The sequence below is a fragment of the Caretta caretta genome, chromosome 24, assembly GCF_965140235.1.
Source record: "Caretta caretta isolate rCarCar2 chromosome 24, rCarCar1.hap1, whole genome shotgun sequence".
In the NCBI taxonomy this organism is placed as follows: Eukaryota; Metazoa; Chordata; order Testudines; family Cheloniidae; genus Caretta; species Caretta caretta.
In genome coordinates this window covers 4,934,772-4,940,771 of record NC_134229.1, presented here as the reverse complement: position 1 = coordinate 4,940,771, position 6,000 = coordinate 4,934,772, and positions in this window count along the sequence as shown.

Genomic DNA, 6,000 nt, shown 5'->3' with positions numbered 1-6,000 from the left:
TTTCTTTCTTTCTTTCTTTCTTTCTTTCTTTCTTTCTTTCTTTCTTTCTTTCTTTCTTTCTCTCTCTCTCTCTCTCTCTCTCTCTAAAACAGAGAATTTCTTTTTCCTGGATGCTCTTGGTTGCACTAAATTCACTTTCTGTAAAAGCAAAACAAAACAAAACAAAACAAAAAAAACCAAACCAGACCCCAAAACTTCACTGATCTTGTAGCAACAGCTAGTTTGAGCCATGCACCTCCACTGACAACAACTTGGAGTAATTCTTCCTTTCAGCCACAAGGTGGCACCAGGTAGCGACACAATGGGTGAAAGCTAAACAGAACCCCACAAGTGCTGGAAGGTCTGTAGCTGAGGCAGCAGACCAGGAGGCAGGACACCTGGGTCCAGTTCCCAGCTCTGTCAGCAGACTCCCTGCGTGACCTTGGGCAAGTCACTTAAGCTAACATTTTCCAAGGTGCCTCCGGGATTTAAGAGCTTAAATTCCATTAACTTTCAATGAAACGCAGGCACTTTTGAAGAGTGAACTCTCTCTGGGCCTCAGTTCCCCCGTTGTAAAATGGGAAGAATAATCCTTCCTTGGCCTGTCTTTTCTATTTAGACTATAAATTCTCTGGGGCAGGCACTGCCTCTTGCTAAATGAATGTACAGCGCCTTGCACAGCAGGCCTATGATCACTAGGTGTGATTGTAATAGAAATATTTACACCACCAAAGAGGATTATGCTGAGACCTGCATCCTGTGTATGACACTTTGACTGCCACGATCCCGCATCTGTAACATTCTGTCCTCACGTCTGTCGAGCAGCAGAGCATCCCGACAGCCGTCCCTTTCTCCAGCGAACGTGCCCGGTGATGCTTCTTTAACCGGTTGGTAACTTTGCGTAGGACTTTGCTGCTGAGTTAGCTTGAGCTGTAGGAAGCTGAACTGTTCTAGGACATCTTTCCCAGTGAATTGTAGGGGAACTTTTCTGTCCTTTCTGGGTGCACAGGGGGAATTGTGGGAAGGCACTGGAGGACTAGCTGCACTCCAGGGTGCTGGGACTTTGAGTTAGGGGCAACATTCACTTGCAATCAATGGCCTTTAGGCACCTGGCACTTTTGAAACTCCCACGAGGGGTCTGTCTGCATCTTTAAAAATCTGATCCTACACAGCTCACAGTGATTTATATAAATCGTTTCTATAGAGACTCCTAGTTGAAAAAGCACCTGCGGTTTCTGCACCTGAAAAGCCCAGGTCCATTCACAAGAAGATTCCACCTTGTGCCCACTAGTATCATTGTATAGACAACATTTGAGCCAGCGCAAATCAGTGGGTAGTGGCCAGAAGTCAGGCGACCTGGATTCGGTTTCCAGATCTACCAATGGGCTGTTGTTTAAATTTCCCCTCTCTGCGGCCCTGTTTCTCCGTCTGTGAAATGGGCCTAGTGGAACTGTGATTTTTTACATGGCACTTTGAGATCAGTGAGCTAGGTGACTGTGTCCACCAAGGGATGGGGTGCATTCTCCATCGCTTGAAATCTTTAACTCAGGAGTGGACAGCCTTCTAAAAGATATTCTCCAGGTCAGTTACAGGCTGTTGGGCTCAATGCAGGGATGAGGGAAGATGTCTGGTGGGTGTTATGTACAAGGTCGGAAAGGAAGATCATAGTGGTCCCTTCTGGCCTTAAAATTTATAAAGCTTCCTAATGTCTTTCTTTCAAATCACTCTGTGCCTCAGTTTCCCCTCTCTCTGTGTGCACCTTTACCTGCTTCATACTCACAAATGAAGCATTTTTATTTTCCAAATAGAAAGAGTTGATGTTAGTTTGTATTTTTGTATTAATTTTATTTTTATAGCTAAATGTTTAACTGGTTTTTCCCCCAATGAACAATGTCTTCCGACAAAACAGGAATGTGCATCCCCCTCCCCAGAATCCAAGTCAATTTGTGTCAAAAGTGCTCAGCTTTCCATCAAAAACCTGAACCCTAACAGTTTAGGCTTTTTGACAAAAAGCAGAACATTTGGGGGCGAAAAAGAGAAAAAAAATTTCTTTGTGTCAAATTTTCCCCCCAGGGACTCAAAAATAAATCCCATCTCTCCTCTCGCTCATAGAACTGGCTTATGGGCACACAGCTGCAGATTTGCTGGGGCCAGTATTTCACCACTTCAGGGCCTATAAAAACAGGGCCCATTCTCTGTTGGGATGTCTGCATCAATATCTGCCTGAGACATGTAAAAGTCAGATAATGCCGGGCCTTTTATTGGACCAACCCATAAATTATACACCAGATCATCATTTGTAGCATCACCTCCCGGCTTGGCTTTCTCCTGCACGATACGTTTGAGATCTTGCCAATCTCTCCGAGGCATATTTCCTTACAAATGGAGATTAAAAAGGCTTCAACGTGACATGGGCCAGGCTGGTATCTCAGGAGCATTTGAACAGCCTAACTCTAAGCATTAAAAAATGTACTCTTGAGAAGCTTCCTGCATTGACAGAGTGATGGATTAGGTAGAACCTAACAATAATAATATAGCTCTTGATTCTGTAGCTCTGCAAATAGAGACCAGTACTTTAGAATGATAGACCCTGGACTCAGTCTCTGCTCAGAACGCAACCGGAGGATTGTGACGCTATGCAGTGAAGTAAATTCAAGCCCTGAGAGTCATTTTTACAGGGGCAGCATAGTCCAGTGGCTCGATTTAGAAAAATAGGAGCCCTGGGTGCCATCCCTGCCTCTGATTTACTGTGTGACCGTAGCCACGTCATATCTCCTCTCATACCCTTTGTCCGGCTTGAGTATGTATTTAGATCGTAAGCTCTTTGGGGCATGGCCATTGCAATAGATGCTGGGGAGGGGGCTAGGGCATTATAAACATTAAATGCCTGAACTTTGCCCTGCAACCTCATGACATTAAGGGGGGGAGGGATAGCTCAGCGGTTTGAGCATTGGCCTGCTAAACTCAGGGTTGTCAGTTCAATCCTTGAGGGGGCCATTTAGGGATCTGGGGCAAAAACTGGGGCTTGGTCCTGCTTCGAGCAGGGGATTGGACTAGATGACCTCCTGAGGTCCCTTTCAACCCTGATATTCTATGACTCAAATGTTGCTGAGGTGATCCTCATTGTTTGAGAAGAAGAACCCCCAAAACAGCTTCCCCCCAGACCTGTTTGGTTCAGTGCCCTCCTTTGGCTTTCTCAGATGAGTCCTTTGTCCTCAGGCACAGCCTCAGAGAATGCTGATGAACCATCTGGGTCATTGCATCCCAGGTGTAAGAGCATCAGGCATCTGTAGCTGAAGGCAAAGGCGGTGAGTGGATCCTCCTCCCTTTGGGACATTTAAAATTAGACTGGACAAAAGAGGCACTGTCAGGAGCACTCCCACGTTGGCTGGGGGAGAAGGACTAGCTGATAGACTAGAGATAGAAAAGATCTGTGTGATTCTGCAAACCGAGCCCCAAACATCTGTGCCTCTCAAATGATCCAATCTGTCCACCAGGGGGCAGTATTGAGCAGCAGAAGTCAGTTTGTCAGGGGCAGACTCTTTTACAAAGCAAATGCCCTATGTTCAGCCCCAAAGAAAACAAGGTGGATGTTTCTATACAACAGATCTATTGTTTATTCGTATTACTGCAGCCCCTCGACCAGCACCCCACTGGCCTAGATGCTGTCCAAACAGGACAAAAAAGAGGATCCCTTCTCTCTCTCTCTCTTTCACCATCGCCTCCTCCTCTTCCAGGTTCCAACACTGCTCTTGTCTAAAAGTAGCCGGTCAGTCTTGCAGGCCCACATGGGCTTAGTATTAAGCAGCTGAGGAAGGCTGTTGGAGTTCATGGGACTATTGGTGTGTTTAAAGTGAAACACCTGTGTACATGTTTAAAGGCTCAGGGCCTAGGCCAGGTCTCTTGCCTCAGCTCAAAGAGAATTTGTCCAGTGTGGTGAGTGGCTAAGATTTTGGTCCTGATCCATTTTCTTTGTTGGGGGGCTCTTCACCTACTAACAGTTAACCTGTAAATAAATTCCAGGAGGGGGTGGGGGAGAGCTTTTAAAAATGGTTCTGGTAAATGGTGAGAAGTGGAAATTTAATTCTGGATCTTTATTGTTTTGTAACTTGAAAAAAGACAAAGAAACATTTAAACACAGCCCCGAAAGGTAGACATGACTTTTAAAATTTTAATTTATTCTGGTTTGTTTTTTTCTATTGTTTTCCCTGTTCAAACAAATCCTACAGAGAAACAGCAGGGAAGAAATAGACTGTATTTATGCAAGCAGGTGTTATTGTCTAGCAATGCAGCTTTCGGTTTGAAACCGAACAAGAAGGCTGAGCTGGATCTTAAGAAAAATTGCAAGAAGCCCAAAGAGGCTAATTTTCATTTACACTAAGGCCTCTTTGCTCCGTTCTGGAGCTCTAAAGGGGCCTTACACAATCAGCGTGGTGTAAAAAGGCCTTAGTGTAAATGAGAATCGGGCCCAAAGTGCCTATTACTTGAAAGAGTTAAAATCAACTGACCCTGTTTCTCATTCAGCTTTCTTTTTATTTTTCTGTCTGAACTTGTCACATTTTGCAGTAGGAAATTAAATGAATTTGGAAAATAGAGCAGAAATCCAACCCATGCTTACAAATCAAAGATGGGAGGTAAAGAAAGAAAAGATCTGGAAGAGACAGTCAGCTGGGTGGGTTAACATATCCCTCTGAAGAAGGGGAAAGTGCATTTTTGATATTATTTTTAAAGGAAGATTACAATAGAATAAAACAACATGGAGCTCTAATTTTTTCACTCTACTTTAAGATTTGTCTTTTTTTTCCTTTGCATGGACTCTATAGGAAAGCAATAAGTTAGTCTCAACATTAACTATCGTGATGCTGCTTCCCAACTATGATATTTACGTAAATATAAGCAAAGCACTTTTATTCATAACTCCAAAGACTTTGCTACATTTATAATATAATTTCATTAAGGTATTTTTTCCCACCTGCTTTTAAATAAACAATGTGTTCTCCAGTGAATTATATTTTTTTGAATTTAAAACTTGCATTTTTTTATCTTATGCAGTTGATTAGATTGGAGGGAAGTTAATGAAAACAATTTAAAATGAATGACTCCAACTGGCTCCTCCTTAGAAATATAACAGGCATGGTCATTTCCTTTGCTGTAACAACAAAATTCCTGATTAATAATTATTAATCATATATCACCTTATTGCGCTGTATAAGCAAGAATTATGTTTGCTGAATGCACTTGCAAATATTGAATCTTCTAGGCCCCAAATGCTAGTTTAGGACCTTATTTTGCTAATACATTTTAAATAAACGAATGACTCCTATTAAATAGAAATTATTTCTGCAAAGATGCAGGTGAGTTTCATTGTCTCTGACAATCGTTCCAGCCCTTTTCAACCTCTGCTACTGAGAAACATTCCCTTTTCTTTCATTACAACTTAGTTTAACTACAATATTTTAATGCCTGTTATTTTTCCCCCCAAGAATCAGACTTGCTTTCCCCCCGCCCCATCTCATATTTTATTATCTTTTTGGTGTTAAATTCCAGAGAAATATGGTTAACACTGTGTTAGGATGTAAGGGAGAAAAAATCGTTAACATTTGTGTATTTTGAAAGTGTGTGCCTGTGTGTTTGTGTGGCCTTGTGTTTGCATCTTTGTTCTTATGGTTGTACCTCAGCAAGAGGGGATGTCGTTTTCCCTTGTGTTTTCCTGTTGGTGTGTTAGATTTGTTCATAGAGAACTACATGGAGTCTCTAGATTTCTCCTTATTTAACATCCACGTGCTTATTAACAGAAACATGGAGGCTGGAGAGTATTACAGGGTTATGTATGAAGTTATCCTAGGCGTCTGTGTGCAAAGATGGGGAAAGACCTTCATTTAGTAACTTAATTGTGTGACTTCAGTGCGTGCTGAATACATGAGTTCTAAGTCTGTGTGTGTGTGTGTGTGATGATAAATTGTGGAAAATGTTGCTGATCAATGTAACACATACATCTGTAAAATCTGCCTTTTTGTTTAA